This window comes from Myotis nattereri (genome assembly GCF_964212035.1).
Source record: "Myotis nattereri genome assembly, chromosome: 7".
In the NCBI taxonomy this organism is placed as follows: Eukaryota; Metazoa; Chordata; class Mammalia; order Chiroptera; family Vespertilionidae; genus Myotis; species Myotis nattereri.
The window spans coordinates 26,677,918-26,702,865 of record NC_138082.1 but is presented as its reverse complement, the minus strand read 5'-3'; the positions used below and the strand labels follow the sequence as shown (position 1 = coordinate 26,702,865).

General features: G+C 42.3%; 1 protein-coding gene across 1 annotated transcript in view; it reads left to right on the top strand.

The window, feature by feature from the left end:
* DOCK10 (dedicator of cytokinesis 10) overlaps positions 1–24,948 on the top strand; it is a 210,507-nt gene that overhangs the window by 22,408 nt on the left and 163,151 nt on the right. The window lies entirely within an intron of this gene.

Genomic DNA, 24,948 nt, shown 5'->3' with positions numbered 1-24,948 from the left:
TTTCCAGCTGTTCTGAAACAGACGAAAATTTGAGCCCCATGATTGACAGGATGTGCAGAATAGAGAAGGAAACTGCATACTTTAAAAAAAATAATACTTGTGAAAAATTTTTTCATGCTCTGCCCTTTTTTTTTAGAAAGTGTATGAGTACTGTATTTGAACAAGTTGTCATGTTGGTATAATATTCCTTGAAGCTCACTTTTTGTTGTAGAAAATCAGTTTATCAGGAATTGTGGGACAGCTCTAACCTTGGGGGCCGGCCCACCGGGACTGTGCATTCATGTTACTCCAGCTAAGGAACTGACTGAAGGCAGGGGGTGGGGGCTGGCGACCAGAGGGCCTCTACTCTCTGTTGGCAGGAATTAGGAAGAACAGATGCAGTTATAAATGGATTATAGCTCAAACCAGAATTACGTGGATAACTCAGTCAACACAAGGTTTTTGCTTGATTCAATTTTCTAGGTGATGTCATCAATGATTAACCTGTTTGTTAATGGAGATCCGAAATGAGAGAGCCAGCTTAAACATATTCAACAAGGCCGGCATTTATTTTTTGCTTTTTTTTTTTTTTACTAGTTGACATATCTCCAGTTATTGGCTTCTTTGGCTAGACATTTTGTCTTTTTTGACAACGCAGAAAAAAAATCACTAAGCGGTGTTTAGATGTATAAAGGAAAATGGACAAACTGGAGAAGTCTTCCTGCTGAATAGCTGAATAATTATCTTAGATGTTTTACCCAAATGACATACCAGGTCAAACTGCTCAATCACTCAATCTTAATCTATCTCTCTCTCTCTCTCTCTCTCTCTCTCTCTCTCTCCAATATCATTTTATTTCTATTTCTCTCCATATAACATTCAATTCTTAGCTAAGACTGTGGCTAAGCTATCTTCAAAAAAAAAGTTGGACAGGTAATTCTGTCCTAAACTTACGGGTAATGCACAGCCTTTGGAAATGCAGAGGAAAGGCCCAAAGCTGGGACGAATCACCTGCTCACTCTTCTCATTTCCTAAAAATGATATTATTAAATAATATATTTCATTAGGAGATCCTTTCAAAGCTTTTCTTGGTTTAATTTTCATCATTCTAATTTGGGCTTGACTTGGAAAGTGAAAAATGTAAATAAGAAGATTTGCTATTAGGGAAAGAATGTACATTTAGATAACCCCACCTACTAGATTTTAAGTAAGATATTTGCCTCCTTACTCCTATCAAAGCATCACAATTTATATTTTTTGTTTAAAGCATTTGAAACAAGTACAAATTATAATATACTAGAGGCCCAGTGCACAACATTTGTGCACTGTAGGTGGGCATCCCTCAGACCGGACTGAGCCACCTAGCAGTCCAGGACCCCTCGGGGGATGTCCGTCTGCTGGCTGAGCAGGTGGACATCCCCCGAGGGGTCCTTAGCGCTACCTTGGAGGCCGGAGAGGCTTCCACCACCACTGCTGCACTCGCCAGCCTTGAGTCCAGCTTCTGGCTGAGTGGCATTCCACCTGGTAGTCAGTGCTCATCATAGCGACCAGTCGTTCTGCCGTTCTGTTGATTTTCATGTTAGGGTTTTATTATATAGGATTCTTTAAAATGACTTGTTATTAGCATAAGCTCTAGGAAGTTTTATATGTTGTAAAAGTCCAGATGAAAACAGAAAATCTTGACATTAGACCAACTATTTCATTTTTAATTTTTACTTGCACACTTTATATAGAAAGTGTCATAATAAGACATTTAGAAAACAAATTATAGACTAGTGACAAACCTGCTAACCCTGTTTAAAGTCCCCTGACTCTAAGTGAGGCATCCACACTAGACACATTGAGTGGTACCTAATGTTTTATGGCTTTAGACTTTGAAAATTTAAGAAAATTTTAAATTAAGCCCATCTAATTTACACCTCACCCAAACTCTATGATAAGGAAACTGTAGCTTAAAGCGTCTGAGTCAAATTTTTGGCCAAAATTTTCTTATTTTAGCTAATTACTTTGTAGTTAGTGACATTTTATTTTATTTAGTTGAATTTTCAAGGTTTCCCCTTCACCTTTCCTATCCCTACCAAGTATAGAAATAAAAATAATTTTTCAAATGAAATAGAAACACAACACAGTGAGGGCTGCTGAAAAGAAGAAATCATTAGAGGCAGAAGTAGAGGAGAATAGGGGATTGCCTCCAAGTAATGAGTACTGACTGTTCTTCATGGAAGGCAGGCATCTGAAACCAGGCTGAAAACTAGAAACCAGCCATTGGAATGGGCTCCACTGCTCTGGAAAAGCCCTAGAAAAAGCTGCCACCCCTGTCCCATTCCTGGGAGCCACATTCCTAAAACACAGCCTCTCAGCCTTGGCCCAGATACCCACTGGCCTGGATCTTGGGTCTCTCTGGTCACCATGTGATGGAGTCACTAGGTTGGGGTGGAAAGGGAGGTGGCCTCATACTCTGACTCAAGATTAGTCTACAGACTAGAATTCCAGAACCTATGAGGAAGAGAAATACTAAGAAAAGTGCCCCCTTAAGTCAACAGGCAAAGGATGACTTGTTCCTGATTACATGGAAACAATGGTGCCTCTGGAAAAGACCTCTTTAAAAGTATAGTGACATGCTGCCACTTCTCAAGAGTGGTGACCTCCGGGTCAACCACATAAACTGTAGCATTCTCATAGGAAGAACAAGATACATGTGGCTCGCTCTCTTCTAGCTTCTGTGGGAAAAATAAAATTTTAAAAAATGTTTTGTTTAATTTTCATATTTTCATTTAGTATGAATATCCAGTAATTTTAATAAAAAAAGACCACTGTGATACATGTATCATATACTAAATTGAGAAAATCCCAAATTATCATAAAGTGGTCACTTTGAAACTACCTCCTACCCCACCCAGACTGCCCTTCCCCATGTATAGAAAAAACTTTTATTTAACTTTCAGAGAAAAGGCAAATGTTAAAGATGAGTTGCCAATTACATAATAGCCACATTAAAGTTTTTTTTTGTCCCCTTTTATTGGAGTAGTTTATTTTAATTTAGAATCTTTAAGAGGTAAAGGAAGAATTAGTAACTGTATAAAGAATTAAAAAAAACAGGGACATATAGTGTTTTGTAATGAACCAATTGGACATCATGGGAATGGAAATTATATCCCCTGAAATTAAGGAATAAACTTCAGTCTAGACTCAGTTCAGAGAGAACAAATGTATTAAAAGACAGTACTGAAATATCACAGAACAAAACGCAGAAAAATTAGGAGATTAAAAATAAGAAAGCATAAAAATGATAAATTCAGCTATACTTAATTAAGAGGAGAAATAAAAACATTGAGCTTCTGAACCAGTAGAGGAGAAAAAGATTTTAAAACACACCATTCCAGCCAAACACATAATAGGTGAAAAGAAGACAAAAAAAAGCCACGATTGTATATATTTCAAAAATAAGATTTTAGACATTAACCTGAACCCATCAGTAATTAATCACAATAAATGTAAGCTGATTAATCTTACCCATTACAAAACAGAAAATATTCTTAGTAACTACACTAGTACTATAATCTAATCTAATAAAAGAGAAACATGCAAATTGACCATACCTTCGCTATGCCCCAAGCCATGCCCACCAGCCAATCAGATCTACTATATGCAAATTAACCCAACCAAGATGGTGGTCGGCAGCCATGGAGCTGGAGCAAGCAAGAGGCTTGGTTGCCCCGGCGATGGAGGAAGCCAAGCTTCCTGCCTGCCCTGGCCGGCTCTGCCCTGCTCTAAAGGCAACAAAGTTTCAATTATAGAAGATAAATAAATCCCAGATACCTGCTTCCAGCCAGCCTCCACTGGAAGCTTGGGTGGCTGGGGGCCATGGCCAGCCTGCAAACAGCCATCAGCCCTTCTCCCAGACTGGCCATACCCTCAAGGGGTGACGGTCCCTGCTGGGGGGCTTGACCAGCCTGCAAACAGCCCTCAGACCCTCACCCAGGCTGGCCCATCCTCATGGGGTGAGGGTTCTTGCTGGGGTCTTGGCCAGCCTGAAAATGGCCCTCAGCCCCTCACCCAGGCTGGCCAGGCACCCCAATGGGACCTTGATCCAGGATAACCTTCAGGGCAAACCAGACAGCCCCTACCCATGCACCAGGCGTATAATAAAAGGGTAATATGCAAATTGACCCTAACAGCAGAAGGACTGGGAATGACTGGTCACTATGACACAGACTGACCACCAGGGGGCAGATGCTCAATGCGGGAGCTGGCCCCTGATGGTCAGTGCGCTCCCACAGGGGGAGTTCTGCTCAGCCACAAGCCAGGCTGAAGGCTGTCAGCACAGCAGTGATGGCGGGAGCCTCTCTGCTTAGCAGCACTAAGGATGTCTGACTACAGCTTAGGCTTGGTCCCCGCTGGCAAGTGGACATCCCCTGAGGGCTCCTGGGCTGTCAGAGGAATGTCTGCCAACTTGGGCCCATTCCCCCAGGAACGGGCTTAAGCCAGCAGATGGACATCCCCTGAGGGGTCCCAGACTGCGAGAGGGCACAGGCTGGGCTGAGGAACCCCCTTCCCCCCCGAGTGCACAAATTTTTGTGCACCGGGCCTCTAGTATATTTTAATATCCTACTAGGGGCCCGGTGCACGAAATTCGTACACTGGGTGTGTGTGTGTGTGTGGGGGGGAGTGTCCCTCAGCCCAGCCTGCCCCCTCTCACATACTGGGAGCCCTCAGGCGTTGACCCCCATCACCCTCCAATTGCAGGATCGGCCCCTTGCCCAGGCCTGACGCCTCTGACAGAGGCGTCAGGCCTGGGCAGGGGACCCTCATTTCCCCCCATCACTGGTTCTGCCCCCAGCCCAGGCCTGATGCCTCTGGCCCAGGCGTCAGGCCTGGGCAGGGGACCCCCAGACCCCTCCAGTTGCTGGCTCTGCCCCTTGCCCAGGCCTGATGCCTTGGCCAGAGGCGTAGACCCCCATCACCCTCCGATCGCCTGATCGGCCCCTTGCCCAGGCCTGACACCTCCGCCAGAGGTGTCAGGCTTGGACAGGGGACCCCCATCTCCCCCCGATCACTGGCTCTGACCCCTGCCCAGGCCTGAGGCCTCTGGCCCAGGAATCATGCCTGGGCAGGGGACCCTCACCTCCCTCTGATCGCTTGCTCCACCCCCCGCCCAAGCCTGATGCCTCTGACCCAGGCTTCAGGCCTGGGCAAGGGGACCATCATATCCCCGCAATCCCCGGCTCCGCGCCCCACCCCCCCCAGGCCTGATGCCTCTGGCCCAGGCATCAGGCCTGGGCAGGGGACCAGCCCCCCACCCAGGCCTGATACCTCGGCTAGAGGAGTTGACCCTCATCACCCTTTGATCACCAATCACCGGATCAGCCCCTTGACCAGGCCTGAGGCCTCCGGCAGAGGTGTCAGGCCTGGGCAGGGGACCCCCAGCTCCCCGCAGTTGCAGGCTCCGCCTCTGCCCAGGCCTAACGCCTCTGGCCAAGGCATTAGGCCTGGGCAGGGGACTCCCAGCTCCCCGCGATCTCCCGCTATGTCCCTGCCCAGGCCTAACGCCTCTGGCCGAGGCATTAGGCGTGGGCAGGGGACCCCCAGCTACCCGTGGTTGCAGGCTCCGCCCCTGCCCAGGCCTAATGCCTCTGGCCGAGGCGTCCGGCCCGGGCAGCGGGGACCCGCAACGGCAGCAGCGCCGCGATCTCCCGCTCTGCCCCTGCCCATGCCTAACGCCTCTGGCTTAGGCGTCCGGCCCGGGCAGTGGGGACCCGCAGTGGCAGCGGGGGGTGCCGCGATCGCACGGGCTCTGCCCCTGCCCCTGCAGGACACTTCTGGCTGAGGCGTCCAGCCCGGGCAGCGGGAACCCTCAGCTGCAGCGGCCCCGTGATCGCGGGCTCCGCTTTAGGCCCAGGCAAGGGACCCCTAGCTCCTGGGACTGCCAGCTTCAACCGTGCCCAGCTCCCATCGCTGGCTCCACCCCTACTTCCTGCTATCACTGGCCAGGGCGGCAAAGGCGCCTGATTCTCCGATCATGGCTGGGGGGCAGCGCAAAGGCGACCCCAGGGCCACCTTTACCCTCCCCCCCAGCTCTTAGCTCCCCCCTGGGTTTCTGATCACTGTCAGTGGCAGGGGGCTTCTTCCTGCTTTCCCTTTCGCCTCCCTGCATTGTGCCTACATATGCAAATTAACCGCCATCTTTGTTGGCAGTTAACTGCCATCTTAGTTGGCAGTTAATTTGCATATAGCCCTGATTAGCCAATGAAAAGGGTAGCGTCATAAGCCAATTACCATTTTTCTCTTTTATTAGTGTAGAAAGTAATAGTATAGCATTTTTTATTATTAAAAAAGATCTCTATTTTTCTGTAAGAAAATTTCCCTTAATTAGAAATTTTCAGCAGCTAAGGCTTTTTTCAAAACAGAAACTCCCAAAATATCATTCCCAAAACTTTTCATTTTCTCCAAAAGATATATAAGAAGACCATTTAGGCTACCATGATTTCTAGTTACCCTAGGAAATAGATTATATCATTAAAGAATTTCCAGAGGCTAAATGTCGGTTTAAACTCCACATTTTCATTTGAGAATTTTGATTCTGCATTTTGTTACCAATGAGTTTATAAGCTGTATTTCTTTTTTAAAAATAACCTTTATATTCTAACTTCTGGGAATTTTAAAATGATATTACCTACTTCTTACAGTTGTGAAATGATTTTGTCATATGTATTTTTGAGACATTGAGAAATTTTGAAATGATATTTTGGCTGTTCCTATGTTGAGAACAGCTTAGTTGGTTAAAAATTCCAATTATGTGAAAGTAAATTCCTTTACAAAAAGTAGCAAAGGATTTCATAAAAAATGCTATAATTTAATAACATGAAAAGATGATAATTTAATACAGTTTAATCCTGAAGTTTGATACAATATAAATTTAAAAAGGAAAGAATCGCAAGTACAACCAACATTTTGAAAGTATTGTTTCCTGGTGGCAGATATCTTTAAAATCTCATCATTACAACAGAATAACTTCACTAACAGAAATACTTTTTATGCTGGGATGTGTGAGGTCCTAAAATAGAAAGGCAGTATTTGTTTCCATTAGGAAATAAAGCTGTTATTTAATTTCTGTGCACTTTGATGAAACTCTGGCATCAGCCCTCTCATGCCAAGTGGTCTCCTACCCTGGCTGAGCTGAGCCAAACTCCCCTGAAGGGTGGGTGTGGTTCTTTTGTTGGGCTTGCATCCATTTCTCATCATGAAGAGTGTATCATACGCCAGACTTGCACAATCCGCAGATGAGCAAGGGAGGAGAATTCCACCAGCAGGAGGGATGAGTCTGATGGAAAGAAAAAAAAAAAGATTTTAACAAAGAGGAACTGGACAGTGATCTTTCCTAAAGATTTTTGTATTTTGGCTGTTGTCTAAGTGCAAGTTTGCTAAAGTACACAGAAAGGAGAAAAAAGGAAAATATGTGAAGCTCTTAAGTGCTTGGAAAGCTCAATATTTCCTGAACTGCTCATCTACTTTTTCTCACCTATTATCCTCTCTCTCTCTCTCTCTCTCTCTCTCTCTCTCTCTCTCTCTCTCTCTCTCTCTCTCTCTCTTTCTCTCTCACATATACACACACACACACACACAGCCCTGCAGTTTGTACTGGATTTCTATCTCAACTGTATGACATCACTCATGGTACTGGGGAGTTGGTGTTTGAACTGAAAGCAACTAAAAGCACATTTTGAAGATTCAGTTTTCTCTTTTGTACAAATGCGGACAATAATCACACCCGTCTTATAGAGTTTTTGTGAAGATTAACTTTTTTTGATTTATTGGGTGACATTGGGTCACAAAATCACACAGGTTTCAAGTGTACAATTCAACAAAACATCATCTGCACACTGCATCATGCACCCATCGCCCAAAGCAAAGCCCCTTTCCGTCCTCATTTATCCCCCCTTTGCCCACCCCCACCTACCCCACCACACATTCCCTCTGGCTCTCACCACATTGTTGTCTGTGCCTATGTGTTATGTTTTAAAGAGCAAGTACATTTTAACATTTTGTTTGTTATAGAGTGAATGTTTATAATGGTAACCATAATTATTTTTTATTTATTTTTTTAGTTGTGAGCATCAAATGAGATAAATGGTTTGTAAACTGCAGTGCCTTGTCAACTCTAAGGAGCCCTATGTATTAGTTTTAATATTAATATCTTCTAATAGATTTTTAAAATTATCTGATTAAAAAAACCAATTTCTTTTGGCGCTATAATTTTTGAAAGCTAAGTATGAAACTAAGAAAACAGATGTTACACAAGCAGATTAAAGGACTGGGGAATTTTCTCCCTTTCTTATTTTGAAAATAAAGTGGAAGCAGATGGAATTTAGTATGAAATTATTATTGAAATAAAATGAACTTAGAAGTAGATTTTGGATGACTTATGTATTCTCCCTGGTTGTTATGCGGGCCTCCAAATTATTTCCAAGGCTCCTTATTTAACAAAAAGATCATTCAGGATACTTTAGCCTTTGGTTTGTGTGAAAGGATCACACCTGATTCCTGTCCATTATGGTCTGGTCCACAGCAGGGTCGAGAAACCTGACCAAGAGGCTTCAGCCTTGACTACAGTGGAGCCTTGATTTATGAGTGTCCCGACTAACGAGTTTTTTGAGATACCAGCTGTTTCTCTGCCGATTTTTTGCATTGAGTTGATAGAGTAATTTGAGTTAACGAGCTCTTTAATGAGCTCCTTAACGAGCTCTGTCTCCGAACGAATTAAACTCGTAAGTCAAGCCCCACTGTATAACCTGTGGCAAGTCCAGGAAGTGTCGGGGCTTCAAGCGCGTGCGTGCGTGCGTGTGCGTGTGCGTGTGTGTGTGTGTGTGTGTGCAATTAGAGCTGTAGACCCTACTCAGAAGGACTCCTGGTGGCTAACTGGGATCACATTTAAAAATCAGAGCCTAGCAGACATTCTGTACAGGGGCCTCTCATGCAAACTGCACCTCAGGGAGAGGCCTGCACTGCACTGCTTGCCTGCACTGTGTTTCTACTGCCTGAGCCAGCCCTTTTAAAGGAGTTCCTGGAATCCCATTTCAACCAATAGGAACGAGGCTTTGCCCTTCCAATTAGAGCTGTGCAGCTATGTCCCATCAGTTTCTTCACTGACCAGCTCCATTCTGACCAGTCAAGACTGTGCCTTTTGGACCAAACAAATTGTGAGAATTTGGAGTCCTCATTTGCATGAGGATGAACCAATCAGGGCCTAAGGGTGGGGACTTCTGTCTATATAAGTCAGCTCCTCTGAGCCTCTGAGAGCACACTTTCCCTGACTGGAAACTGTATTTCCTGGGTTGGCAGTGAACCTCACTGACTGCTTTAGTGGGAGAGGGGCTTGGTCCCAGGAATGCTTCACCTGTTTAACAGTAGTACTGTTTTCACAGCTGTGCTGTGTCACAGTTGACCTATTTGCACTGAATAAAGTTTCCTTCACTGCACCCCAAATTGGGGATTCCTGTTGATGTTGAGTTGATGCCAATGACCTTCAGATGACCGAGAGAGCAATTTCACCCTGCCTATTGTGAATTTCAAATTCTGAAGGAAGGCCTTCTCATTTCCAGAAATCTGGAAAAATGCCATATTTGGTCATGCGTAATGACCAAGATGCCTTCGGAGAAATGTCATGGATTTAGTCTCTGTGCAGACATTGTAGAGTGCCCTTACAAAACCTAGATGGCGAGCCTGCTGCTGTAATTGTATGTGCTATACTTCGTAAGCCTGGCTGTGCAGTAGCTTGTTAGCACCAGCTTCATCACAAACACATAATTGTAGCGTAAGCCCTAACAGTTGGCTTTGTTTTTGAACTCACGTGACTGACTTAAACTTTGATTACACCCACCTCAAAGAGGCCTCCACTTCAGGGCAGGCTGTGTAGAATAAACTCGTTGCCAGCCACCCCATTAGGTAAGGAGGCAGGCTGCCTCCTCCCTTTGTTTTAGAGAGCTTGGTTGATTTAATAAATAAATAAACCATTTGGGCAACGTTCTTCTAGCCTTAAAGTACTGCTTTTCTGCTTTAAATTCATCGATTAAGAGTGAACCTGGAAACCATAGGCTCCACCCTGGTCCTCAATAAAAGCAGGAGCCCAGGCCCATGCCCTCAGTGTTTCTCTACCTAAGACCTTGCTGGGGGCTCCAAGGCCTGTAAGTAATAAACCCTTTTTTGCTTAAAAGTTTCCTAATGATTGTTGTTGGAGGGAGACCTGCAGTCTTATTAAGAACCACAAGGTGGGTGAAATTGGGACATTGGTTTGGAAGGGGGAGATGTCTGTGGGAAGCTCAGGGACCCAGGTGAGTGCCCCCAGGCATTTCTAACTAATAGCACCACTACTGATAGACTGAAACAACACAAAACAGCAATGCATTGCACTATGACAGCGGTTCTCAACCTGTGGGTCGCGACCCCTTTGGCTGTCAAACGACCCTTTCACAGGGGTCGCCTAAGACCATCCTGCATATCAGATATTTACGTTACGATTCATAACAGTAGCAACATTACAGTTATGCAGTAGCAATGAAAATAATTTTATTGTTGGGTCACAACATGAGGAACTGTATTTAAAGGGCCAGAAGGTTGAGAACCACTGCACTATGACCTTACCATGGCCACCCATCACAAGATGATAGGGATTTTTCAGCTCCATTATAATCTTGTGGGACCACCATCCTATATGGGGGTCCATCGATGGAAACATTGTTATGCCGCATATATGAATGTATAATATTGAATTGTTACTGCTACCATGTAAAGCCATTTTCAAGTCCTATTTCCCCCTCAATGAGTTTAGGAGGCAGTTTACTTTCCTCCTTCCAGGTGGTGCACGGGAGCTAGTGTTCATTCAAATGCAGGTCTGCATTGAGCTTGCTCACTGTTTTCAATGGGGTTCGGTTCAAAGAGCAACTCAGGCCTGTTGACTCTGGGTACGTAAGCGTATGCTGGAGCTGAGAGCACCCAACCTGTCTTTCAGAGCCTAACATTGTGGGTGATTTCTTATAATGCTTGTGGAAATTTTCATATTGATGTGGACTCTCCCCCATAGACAGATGTCCCAGCAAGCCCCAAAGTCTTTCTTTCATTCAACTCCACCCAGCCCTGAACCTGACTTGGCTAAGTTCCTTTGCTAAAGGACTGGGAATCTGCTGTTTTGTTTACTCATTAAAGATCAGGACTAAATTGATTCATTTCATTTCAAAAACTGTATCATAAAAATTTTATTAGATAGGAAATGTATGCACACACTGAAGTCATAACTGCAGACCTCTGTTCCTCCTCCCGTTGGCTGGTGACATCGATCTCAGTATTTGACTCCCTTTAAGAGCTAAGTTCATTTGATTTTCATTTATTCTCTAAACTAAGTTGATTTTCCAACTTTTTCCCTCTCTGACTAATGAAAGAGAATAATTTTAGGAAGCTGGGATTTCTGGTGTGAACACCTCTGGCAGGTTTATCTGTGTAGCAGATATGATGCTTTTATTTAATTTTCTTCCCTGAAACAAGGAAAGAAAATGTTACCTGTGCCTTCTCTACTTTCCATATACAGCCATAAGTCCTTTTCAGCAACTACTGTGACATCTTTTCTTGGTTCTGTAGTAATCTTCATTGACATGAAATCTTTGAACCCGATCATTTGGAAAGACTTCTTTGCTGCGTAAGAACCTGGACTCTACACATATTCTATTATATTCTATTACTACTTAACTTTATCAGAAAAATCACATTCTATTTTCCAGCAAAATGAGTGTATTATATTGTTCAGACAGTTTCCCCGCCTAGGTTTCACTCTTATAGAGCTTAATATCAGCTATTTTATATATTTTGATTTGATGACCAGTGTTTTTTAATAGACAGAATATTATATCCTAACTAATAATATAATACTTGTTTTAGTTGAAAAGTTTCTATGGGGACATGACATTTTAACAACCCAACTATTTAAACTCAGACATCTGTGACCCCTTTACGAGTAGACATGGTTTTTCAAGTAGTTATCCCTAGAGGGCGCCATATCCTCACTTCAAGACTTGGTCTTTCCAACATTAGCTACTGGCCCCTTAATATTAACTGAGTCTGAAGGTTAGCTGACATTGGAATCTTTTAGTAAATCTACGTCTGTCTGTGGAGCCTTCATTTTAACATGGCAAATGCATAACTTCCTGAATGTACTTTGTTTAATCATTTTGACAAATGAGATGCAGCTTGAGAAGGGAGGTGATAGTGTTTATTTAGTATGGGCAGCTAGTGGCTTAATGGAAGGATACTAAGGACAATTCAGTGGACCTGTGCCCTCAGAAGGGGCTTACCCACTTGTAAGATTAGAGAGCTGGTCATGATTCTTTTTTTATGATCTACTAGCTCTGTGAAAAGATTTTTGCTACATAACAATAGCTCTGTACAGTTTGGTAGAGGAAGTGATACTAGTGTTCCTAACTGCTAATTCTAAGGAAATTTAGGTAGTTACCCAGTGAAATTTTGGTCAGCCTGTGGAAAATATTTTAAATTTTGAGAAAAAAGATGACACTTTGTTATTTAAAATCATAAATGTTAATAATTGTATTTTTGTATATCTTCTTAAACCATGAGTATTGTCATAAAGTCACCGTAAGGTTTTGGTTCAGTACTGGCTCAGAAGAACAAGTAGTTCTGCCATGGATAACAGTCTTCACTCAAGAAATTGTGGAATGAATGGCAAGATGGTTAATTCCATTTTGGGTACAGCTTTTATTTTTAGAATATTATTTATCATATTAAGTCAAAATTGATCTTTATGAACTTCCAGGTTGTTGTTCTCCACCAGTGGGGATGGCGGTGGTGGCCTATTTGCCTTGGAGCGTAACATCACTATTTTTGACTACCAGAGACTTGTAGTTTGTTGTATGTGTGTGTGTGTGTTTTGTGTGGGTGGGGGACAGGTGGTGACAGCTGTACTCATCTGATATAACGTAATAAAAATTCTATCTCCTGACACAAGAGATTTTTCTAAAGAGAACATGAGGTTCTGTTTCTCAATTCATTTCTAAATTGACTCTAATATATCTAATGACCTCTTTTCTAAAATTAGTTTCATGAAGGGCTTGATTGATTGCAAGCACTTTATAGATTTAATTTAATGTTCACTCCCTATTGTATTATTGCCCAGCAGGAATAAAGACGATCATACATATGATTAGAGAAATAAAGCTAGGCCAGGACTGCTCCTTTGGGGTCAGATGTAGAACTACCCCATCCCTGAGTTGGGAAGCTGGGCTACGGACTGAATTGCTGATGGACAGACCCTAAGGGCTCTTCAAATGGAAGCAATTGATTCTGGAGGCAGGAAACTGCCGGAAGGGGCTGCTTTGAAACTGCATCAGCACACTCTTGACATTCTTGTTTATTCATAGGAAATCAAGTGCTCTATAAACCAGTGGTTCTCAACCTTCCTAATGCCACGACCCTTTAATACAGTTCCTCATGCTGTGGTGATCCCCAATTTCATTGTTACAAATTGAACATAATTAAAGCATAGTGATTAATCACAAAAACAGTATGTAATTATATATGTGTTTTCTGATGGTCTTAGGCGAAAGGGTTGTTCAACCCCCAAAAGGGTCGCAACCCACAGGTTGAGAACCGCTGCTCTAAACTGTTAAGCCAGTCTATGGCTTTATTTATGCTTCGAGCACAGGTTCTTGAGTCTGAAAGATGAGTTCGCGAGGCTCTACCATATATTAATGCTAGCTCTGTGGCCTTTGGAAGTTTCTGCCTTCATGAAGAACATAGCCTTTCAGGTTTCAAACACTTTCCTCATTTTACTCTCCACTTGTCATTTATTCATCCTTCATGATGCAACTCAACTGTCCTAGATTCTAAGAAATCATATCTAACTACCTGCCAAATAACTGTCCTTCCATAGTACTTTGAATAAAACTCTATTGTAGATAATTGCCTTTCTGACAGATGTGAGGTGGTATCTCATTGTGGTATTGATTTGCATTTCTCTGATGATTAGTGATGTTGAGCATCTTTTCATATGTCTATTGGCTATGTATATGTCTTCTTTGGAGAAGTGTCTGTTCAGGTCTTCTGCCTAATTTTTAATTGGGTTGTTTGTTATTCTGGTGTTGAATTATCGGAGTTCTTTAAAATTTTAGGCATTAACCCCTTATTGGATGTATCATTGACAAATATCTTCTATTCAGTAGATTCTTTTTGTTTTGTTGATGGTTTCTCTTGCTGTGCAAAAAGTTTTTAGTTTAATGTACATTATTGTCTAACCACTGTTACATCTTAAACTAATGCAGAACAATATTGAATGTAAACTATAATCGAAAAAAAAACAACACTCTATTGTAGAAACCCTGTTGTATGCTGTCAGGTAGCTCTGGTAAGCCTCACTTGGCTTCCCAAAGTCCCAGCACCTATTATCGGTTCCTATATACTTGTTGGTAGATACATATACTCTGAAAGATGACCAAGACTAGTACTATTACTAGAAGAATGAACAACTTTGAAGCTAATAACTTTAAAATACTGATAAGATATCCCTGCCCATAATAATCCTTGGCTGCCCATGGACACAAAGCTGCACTGAACCATTTTAGCAGATCAACTCCTTCAATGCCAAATTAAGACAATTTCTAGCGTTTGAGTAATGGCTAGAACACTGTTTGGGTCAGCCTTTCTCTGAAGGAAGGGAACAAACACCACCGTGGCTCCTCACTATCCTCAGTCCCTTCCTTCTGTCCTACTTTTGGCAAAGATACCCTCAAGACACTATGGATGTGTTAAAATTATTATGGGCTTCTAACAAGCTTGGTGCCATGACTCTCCATGCACTCTGCATAGGAAGTGCTCGAAACAATACAGTTTAAAAGTGAGCTGGGTTGCTCTAAAAAATAAAATTTATATTTTAAAAACGTAGGCCGGGGGAGGGGAAGTGGGGAGTGACTAGTCAGTGGATATAAAGTTTCAGTGATGCAAAATGAACAAGTTCTAGAGGCCACTGCACAACATTGTGCCTATAGATAACAATACCGTGTTGTTCATGTCGATATCTATTACAAGAGTAGATTCCATGGACGTGCTCTCACCACAAACAAAAAGCAAAAAGAAGAGAGAGGGAGGAAGAAGCAGGTTATTTCTTCCCCTGTTAAAGCACTCACCTTTGTTCTTTCACATGGAAAGCACAACTCCATTAATGATCGTAATAACCAGAAGGCAGAGGCTCCTCCACTTATAATGGGCTTATGTTCCCATAAGCCCATCATAAATTGAAAATATTGTGCATGGAAAATGCATTTAATATACCTGTTCCACTGAACATCATAGTTCAGTCTAACCTACCTTAAATTGAACATGCTTAGACACTTTCAGTTGGGCAGAATCGTCAAACTCACGGCTCACATTGCTAAATTATTGGCACTGTTATTCCACTTGGCTAAATAATTTCACATGGATGATCTTTATTTGATTTTTCATAGCAACCAAACAAGTTAGAAATTATTACCAAGGTGATCATGCAGGGATTTTTCTGTGTATAGTCCTGATTTATGCCTGTTGTCTTAGCATAATTATTAATAGTCAGTTATATGGTCATCCTGTTACTGCACTTACTTTCTTCAGTTTACAAATGATGCTGAGAGAAATTAAGTTCCTTATCCATTGTCACATAGTCATTAATGGCCGAGCCAGGCCTTGGACACAGTGTCCCACCCCATGTGCCAACATGTCAGCCACTGTGCCTGAATCCGTGTTTCCTAGTCCCCTTCATGCCTAGATGGAAGTTAGGATTCAGTGCTGCTGATTTAGTTCTGGTATTTTGTGTCACACCAGATAGCTTATCCCCCCAGCCCACCCTGGTAGCCACCATACCTACCCCACTGGGCCTGATGGGAAACATCTGATATAGAGTGAGCTCTGACCACACATGGGTGTAATGGAGAGGAGAGAGTTGGGGTGCTCACTTAAATGGGTAGGATTCTTAAATTTATTTTTATGGATGGAAAACATGAGCAGTTTGGTATAAAAAAAAAATCTGAACAAGAATTTTATTGAAGGAGAAATGGTTAGGCAAATTAATGGCCTACCACTTTATTTTGGTGAGTTTACCAGTGGATTCAAACTATCTCATCACTGATTCCAGTGAAGCAAATGGTATCGAATATATAACTGTCTAACATGCCTGAGAACCATCATGTCAGGTATAAGTTCACCTAATGCAAACAGACTTGGATTTTATAGAAATTAAATTTTGAAAATCGATAGTGTCTTTTTCATGCTAAGGCAAGTCTATGGCCAAGAATGTGAGCAATGCACCTTCAAGCTAATACAATATCTCGAAAACAAAACAAAACATAAAATAGTTAAAATGCAACAATGGTCACTTTCCATATCCTGAAAGCAATGATTTTACTGAGATTTACACAGTGGACCATGCTTCCATTACCAAAGCCCTAATGTTCTCTTCCTGGCTACAGTAGCATGCCAACATTGCCCCATAATCTCACAGCATCTTGCCAAGAGCTTGTCAGAGGATGTTGGTCAGCCTTTCAATGGAAATAGAAGAAATCTGAAACCATCAATACCAGGTGTGATCTCACCTGGGAGCAGTGCTCCACAATAGTTGTTGGCAATCACATGTGTACTCTTACATATTTTATCTAATTTAATTCTCACAACAGTTCTCTATGGTGGGTGTGAAAGCAGAGAAAAGTTGAGTGACTTGCTGAAGATTATCAAGCTAGTTAATAGATATACCTCACTTTCCAAAGGCTGAAGTTCGGCAGGGTCTCCCTTAACCAACACATACGCTGCCTTTAGTCAAACTTGGTTCTCAAGCTTGTATTAGCATTAGCTCCTACAAAAGTAGTCAAATACAAACTGATAGACCACTCTTTTAAAAATAAATGCTCTATAGCAAATGAATTAAAAGTTACCTGAATTGTCAGAATCTTTATTCATGGATGTGTAGTGATAGACTGTGCTTTAAAAACCAGTCTGATCATAGGAAAGTTCTCTTCATCCTTCTGTTGGCTGGGGATTGGGCCTTTATTAAGATTGCATTAGGATAGTTTGCATTTTCTTTGAGGAGTGTAATAGAATCATATTATATCGTGATCACACATGTATTTCTAAAGACCTAAAGGTACATACAGTCAAACTGGGAAATTTTGAATACAGCCAAGTTTAAGGGCTTTTTAAAGTAGAAGCAACACCAGCATGGTGGCTGGGATCCATGCCCCACATAATTCAGTAGCCCTGGGGACAGTCTTCATTTGACTCAGTTTTGCCATCTGGGAACTGGGCCACTTGAGCTGGGTTGCTTCCTGGTTCCTGCTCCAAAAAGGAATGTGTAATCTAGGTTGACCGGTGGGAAGAAGAACTTAAGCTGGGCATTTTTAATCTGTCCCTCAGTGCCAGGCTGTGCTCTCGTGTCCTTGTGTCCTTGTTGGGCGGGGTCAAAATGGATGAAGCAGAGGAAGGGGGCTACTTTCTATATGAAAATTCAGTTCTTCTCTGTTATGAAATCTGAGTCTTCCCCCTGCTTGTCTTCCTGCTCTTGAATAGAAAACAGCCCCCAACTCCAGTTAGTAGCTAAGTCTTGGTGAGCTGGCTTAATGGCTGGGCCCACTACAATCTTTTAAAGAAGTTAGACAACTGCCATTACTCCTATCTTCAGCAGGGACATTATTCTAATCGCCTGCTCCCTATGTTAACTGGACCAGAGCAGGTAAGAATATATTTCTTCTGGTCAAAGGCCATTGCAAAGTTAGTTCAGCAAGTTCTTTAGACTCCTGCCTAAGATGGCTGTAAATGCTGAAAGTATGCTTCATAGTTCAATGAATCAGGTGCTGTCCCCTTCTGGCTCAGAAGCAATTGTTTCTGTTGCCTCCCAGGACTTGGCTGTCAGAAAAATAATTGAGGTTGAAAAATGAGTGATCTCCGTGCAAATGAGATATTATTTTGAATTTGTTTACTCATGGAAATGGACCGGGAAGCAGTTTTGAACCTTGTCTTACATTACCATGGGGGTTGATCTCAAAGCACAGAAGAGGCATGCCCAGCATCCCCATTCCCCCATCGCCCAGGGCACATTGTGTGTTCCTAAACAAAGAGTCAGGAGATAGCAAACAAAACAAAACAAACAACTGAAACACTTGTGGAGGGTGGAAAAAGCAAACAATGTCTGAAAGTCCTGTGATCTACTCTTTTCTAGTAACACTAACAAACATGTGCGGATGACTTACCATGTGCATGGTACTGTGCCAAGCACCTACATGGAAAATAGATCCTCATGGGTACTCATTCACTTAACAGATAAGGAAACTGTGGCTTAAAATTTTGCTTAAAGCCACAAAGGTAGTTAAGTGTCTCAATAGGGATTCAATCTTGGCAGCTTTCTTCCTGAGGCTTTGCCTAACTGCTGCAATTAAGAATAAGAAAGATTTATTCTGACCTGAGAAGAGTGCAATCAAACATAGAAGGTATGGTATAAATGGAACATTTTAGTTACCCGTGCACTCTGCAGGGAGCTGCTGCTGAGGAAGCTGCCTTAGGAGAAATGAAGGAGAATTTTCTGATGCATCTAAATGTACCAACAGAAGAGTGATCTGCTTTTGAACGGCCCCAATGCTGAAGGTAGGAAAATGAAGAAAAAGAAGGGCTTGACAATAGCGCCTGGATTTTTTAAAATGAAAGAATGGTGTGTTGGTTTCCAAAGTGATTAATTGTACAACTCAATAAATGTCAGCCAGTGGGAAGGAAGCCTGTAACCAGGAGGCCACTATAATTAAGTGAAAATGAAGAGAGAGACTAAAAGAAGAGAATTCGACAAATCACAGGTGTGGGGAAAAAAGAGGCCATTGGTTATGATCAAAATAGACTGAAGTCCTAAGTTCTTGACTGGAAGTTGCACCAGGAGAGGCAGAGATGCAAACTGATGAAGGACAGCTGGGCCTCAGGGAGGATTATTGCACGGGGTTTAGCTAAGAAAGCACTGATTAACTCCCTCCTAGCCATTTAATTGGGTTTATGCCTGAGGGGATTTACCCATCTCAAATTAGACAAGGAAAAGATCCCACTAATCCCTGCCCTGGAAAATGACCAAATCCATGGCCTGGTTTTTACTCAACTTGGGGCTGAATCATGAGTTGTCTTTAATCTACTGGGGGGTGTCTCTTTCTTTGAGGTCACTTTCACTTGGGAGTAATTGCTGGGCCACTAGAAAATTTACAAACAAGATCAACAGGATTTAGACCAGGGGTGGGCAAACTTTTTGACTCGAGGGTCACAATGGGTTCTTAAACTGGACCGGAGGGCCGGAACAAAAGCATGGATGGAGTGTTTGTGTGAACTAATATAAATTCAAAGTAAACATCATTACATAAAAGGGTACGGTCTTTTTTTTTTTTTTAGTTTTATTCATTTCAAACTGGCCAGATCCGGCTCGCGGGCAGTAGTTTGCCCAGGGCTAATTTAGACCTTGATGATGACAATGATGATGATGCTGGGGGGTGGGGGGCGGGTGGAGGTGGGGGAGAGGAGAAAGTATAAAAGGAAGAGGAGGAGAAGGAGTTAATTTTTATTACCTATTGAATTGTTTTGTTCCACAATCATTGAGGTCCCACATGAAGGTCCTCCAGCTTAAATAACTAGATGGAGGTTTCTACCTTCTGCCTTGGTGTCCAGGTTCTCCCTGTCACATGACTATACAGAATATACTGGTGGAGAAGGAAAGTGAAGCAAAGACTGTGGGGCAGTTGTATCCACCAGCTTGCTGGTCACCCCAGGTTCTCACACTAGCCCAGAAAGGCAGGTGGCTGGTTCCCTGTGTAGCATCCATGTCCAGCTGAAAAGGTGTTCCAGGATGATGGCCTCATTCTTGTTGGACCCAAAGTAGCCTCTTTTCTGGGGAGATTTCAGTGTTAACCAACATGTCGTGTCATGTAAGAACAGATGTTGCATCAGAGTTACAGGGGGAGCCAAATACATTTCTATATTCCGCCTCTATGCTTTACAACCAATTTGGATAGGTGAACACGTCACACAGTAAACACAACACATTTTTTTAAAGTTCTCATCATCAAATTCATTACAATTTAAAATATTTGAAATCCCCATCAAAATGCAATTTAAATTATCACCTGAAACAGTCAACTAAGAGTGCTAGGTGCCTTCTGAAACTGTCATCCAAGAACACATCACAGATTTTCCTATGAGAGGCATATCAGCTCTCAAAGAAGATTTTCTGGAGTTGCTTCACTACACCCTGCAATGTGCCAACATTTTCTGGTATAAATCTACTTTGGAATATATAAGGCTTACTTGGTACAGACTTGACATTCAGAATTGGTTATAAGCTCGGACTCTGAAGCCAAACTGGCTAAATTCAAATTCTGGCTCTGCCACTTGGCTGGCTGAAGTCTTTGAGCAAGTCACTTAACTTCTCTGTGCTCAGTTTTCTCAACTGTAAAATGGGGAAGATCAGAGAACTGTCTCAAAGAGTGGGGTGAAATGAATCAATACTTGTAGGTATTAATTAGAACTGTGCCTGGCACAAAGTAAGTGCTAGGGAAGGGCTTGCTTTACTAATTGGTGTCATTATCATTATTACTGTTCATTGAGCACCTGCTATACTGTGGGCACTGGACATATAGTGAACCCAGTAAAGACAATCTAAGCTCCCTAGAGAGGGGAAGACATCACTTAAAAATGAAATTCATCAGAAGTTAATTTCAGCTTATGTTTTAGAAAGGAAACCACAGGAAGTAGTGATAAGGACAGATTCAGGGCTGTGAGGCAACACCTCTTAGGGGAGGCTTCCCCTAGGCAGTGTCATGTTGAAACTGAGCCTGGAGGCTGAGAGGGAAGAGACCAATCCTCCATTTTTACCATTAGCAGAGGCAGCATCATATTTTCTCCCTTAATGATTATTATGGGCCAGATTCTATATTTATCTTTTAAGTCATTCTCCTCCTACTAGTATCTTGACAAGGTCCAGGATTATCTCCATTTTACAGCAGATACTACCAAGGCTCAGAGAGGTTAAGCAACTTGCTCACAATCACATAGCTTCTAAGTGGCAGAGCTGTGAGAGCAGCATGAGTCTGAGTCCAGAGCTCCCTGTGAGCCTTTCTGCCCAGCATCCCCATTCCTCTTCCTCAGGCTGCCATTAGGGACAAGGATCTACTTAGACTTGAGCCCCTATCCTTTACTCTACCAGACTGACAACTGATGGATGATTTATTAGGTTGACAGATGCCCCAATGCAGTAATTATTTCAGAGAGGGTGAGCTAGGCAGCCAGACTAGAGACATACCCTGCCTCCCCCTGCCAGTGCCAAAATAATGAGGGCATTTCTCTGAGGTGCCAGTACCTATGCCAGGTATCCTGGAAGCATTTGCCCATCTTTAGAGAGTGGTTGTCAGGTGCTCTAGGGCTGTTTTGTGTGTCCTGGGGATGGTGGGCAGGGCAGATGAATTACTCTCTCACATCCAGTGCCTGCATTCCTCAAGCTTGGAGCCCCTTCAGGGCTCTGTTGAAAACTGCAGCCACTTTTTCTGAGCCATCCTCTGCTGTGTACATTGTTGTCAATCCTTTATTTGGGGTTATGGATCAATGTGATCACATTCACTTTTCATTTTTCAAAAATACTTTCCAAAGAGTCTCATTGGCTAAAAAACCTCCCCCTACCACTCTGGTAAGCAATATCTTAGCTCTTACACTGCATTGCTGTCATTTTGCTTGGACTTTGGGAAGGAGGGGAGGAAACAAGTAAACTCCATCCACCCTCTTAAACTAAAAATCAGAGCATCTGGACTCCTAGTGTGGTGGAAACCATGTCCTTCTGGGACATGCAGGTGCAGTGAGGAGCCAGTACCCACAGGCTCCTGAAACTTTGTGTTTTGGAAGCAGGGAGAAAGGTGGGGTTCATTTAACCGGGGGGGGGGGGAGGGTTTGAGAACCTTTCTCTGAGGAGGTGACAATATACTTGAGACTTTATTGTTGGGGTATGGTTTTCCCAGGCAAGGTCTTCTACATTCAATATCTCAACCATACTTTTCTCTTCACAAATAAGTTCTCATCACCATCTTATTAACCTCGTGCAATAGTATCCAGCAACTCTTGCATGTTGAACAATGAGATGAAGCTAGACAGTACCAGGGATATGCAAGAAGCTGATCATGCTACACTTCATTTCTCAATTAAAATAGTTTCATCTGAGCTCATGTTTAGCTTCCAGTGTACTTGCCATAAGAAGATGGCAGAAGCCCTCACTCCCTCAATGTAGGTCTGGCACAATGCTTGAGAAAACGAGGCCTCAGGGCATATGTACAGGTCTTTTGAGTTAGAGAAAAACATGGACTCCACCTCCATCCTGTCCAAACATAGCCCAAATCAACACGGTCTACATCTCAAAATACATTTAGACATATAGCTCTTACATAATTTAACAAAGCTGGAAAAGCCCAATGCTTACAATAGGCATTATTTATTTAAATTAAATATGCATTTCCCTTGCCCATTGTTGAAAGATCTTTGGATGTATTATTCCAATGGCAGAAATAGCAACAACTAGAATCAAATAATTCTTAGTTCAAAATGTTTTGAAAATGGCTCTAAAAACTAAATTTATTTGCCAGGACTTATTGAAAGAGGTGAGCATTCAGTGAGCAGTCCCTTGAGACTAGAATGAAGGCAATTTTTATAATTTTACATCTGTTGTATTTCCCCCCCCCCACTTGCTCTTCAAAGGTCTTTACTTTTTATTCTTATATTTAACTTTCTCCCAGGTATTCCTTATCACTAATATCTCTCTTCACTCTTTCTTGCATTTCTATCTACACTAGGCTACTTCATGTCTATATAACATGGCCATCCATATATGATTTGGAGCAATAAAGGTTTCACTGTACATAAATTTAAGATTTCATAAGTGATTAGTGGATGAACATAAGTGATTAGTGGATCAAATAATATCATATATATGGGTATATATGTGCATATACACACAAACATATACAAATATATATATATATATATTATATATATACGTATTATATATGTAATATATATGTCATTTAATAACCCAGAATGAACTAGTTCCCACCACTTCCTTGAGAAATTTAGTCTTACAAATGATAGTGACAATATTTCCTCATCTATAACAATAAGTTAAAAATCTTCTAGCATTTTTATATTTACTAAATATCTTAGTGAATTGTGAAATAAGACCCAGTTAGGGGAAGAAGGCCAATAAAGACAAAGGAGTCTCCAAAAGTTATTGATTGGTAAGGACATGCACATTTGATGCTTAAAGGCCAGAACAATGATTCATGTTATTAATACTGCAGATGAAAATACCAAGCATCTATAAAGAATTGATTCCTTTTTAAAAAATATTTTCTGTGTATCTACCTATATGCTAAATATGAGGGGAAAAACGGCGTTGTGTATGGGTTGATTTCTATCTCCTCCCCCATCATACCCCACCCACCATCGCTTAATTTATCATGGAAAACTTACAGCTCAGAACCCATTCCCTTTCTTGCAACTTTGCTGGTTATTATCCTTTCGGTCTCTTGTCCACTGGGCAACTGTGTGTGTATTGAATTCCCAAGAAACTAATTCTTGGAGGTTCCCTTCCCTTGATGATAGAAGTTGAAAGAGAAAGAGAAAGACTATTGAGAGTCCCCCAGCAGTCCATCAATAACAGGGATGAATTCCTTAGAGGCAAAGAGGGGATCGATGGAAACAGGACTCTAATAGCTAGAAAGCATCTCATTTGTTTCCCCAAAGACTTTGGCATCTGCCAAAACATCTGACTCCAAAAGCCACCCAGAGGTTAGCCAGATTTAGAGAGAGGAGGCTGGAAATGAGTTTGGGATGTGAAGTGCATCTTCTGTGCCAAGCTATGGTGCACGAGTAAGGGATCTGTCTTCCCATTCGATCCTCTTGCCAACTGGAGCTGGTGGATTGTTTAAGCACCTCCAGTCAGTGCCTTGCTGCATTGGAGTTAGTCATGAGCAAAGGACAAGAACCCAAGGGAAGGAATGGAGAGGGCTAAACTGTCACGGGCATGGGAGCGAGTGGGTGAGGGTGGGCACTGACATACAGGGAGTCCAGAGGAGCAATCATATTTGAAAAGGCACATTTATAGTCTTGGAAGTCAACTCTGTGCTTTGTCTCTGGTGGACACCATTTATATAGATATTCAATACACACAGGCCAGACAGGCGAAATTGTAACCTCTCTTCAGTAAATGCTCTAGTTGTTCAGAGTAAAAATGGTTTGGATTAGCACCCGGGCACTCTGACAAAGGTCTGTAGGGAGTGAGAGGATGTGCCAGCACCATTAGCATTTTTTTCTTCTTTTTCCAGAAGCACTAAAATATGTTTGCCCAAAACAGAGGGAGATGAGAAACTATTGGCAGCCAGTACTTCTTAAAAGAAAAAGAAAAAATGTTTTACTTCTCTGGCAGACATACTAATTAAAACGGTGTTGTATTGTGACAGATTGCTGAGCAATTAATGCCTAATTGAGGATTATGTGAAACCAAGTTTAGTGGGGCCAGAGTGACCGAGACTTAGAGCAAAACAAACCTCCAAACTTCCTGCAGCACCCTCCCCACTGAGAAGCCACGAAACCAAAGAAAACATTTTTATTTTGGCTCTCAGATTTACCCTGGGAGGATTGGCTTGACAGAAAGATCCTGACTTGAAAATCCTATTCGGGATTTCATACTTTCCTCATTTGTAAGCAGAATCCTTTTTCCGTGAGATATTTTTAGTGCAAGCATCCCCTCCCGCCCTATTCTGTTACAGTAGACCATTAGATCTTGAAGCCAATCCAAGCAGGTCACGTGACTTCTAAGCATCTCTCTGGTTGCCTCCTAAGTGACTAGTCTCTTAGGAGTCGGGGGAATACTAGACTCGTAACTACCAAAGTCCTTCC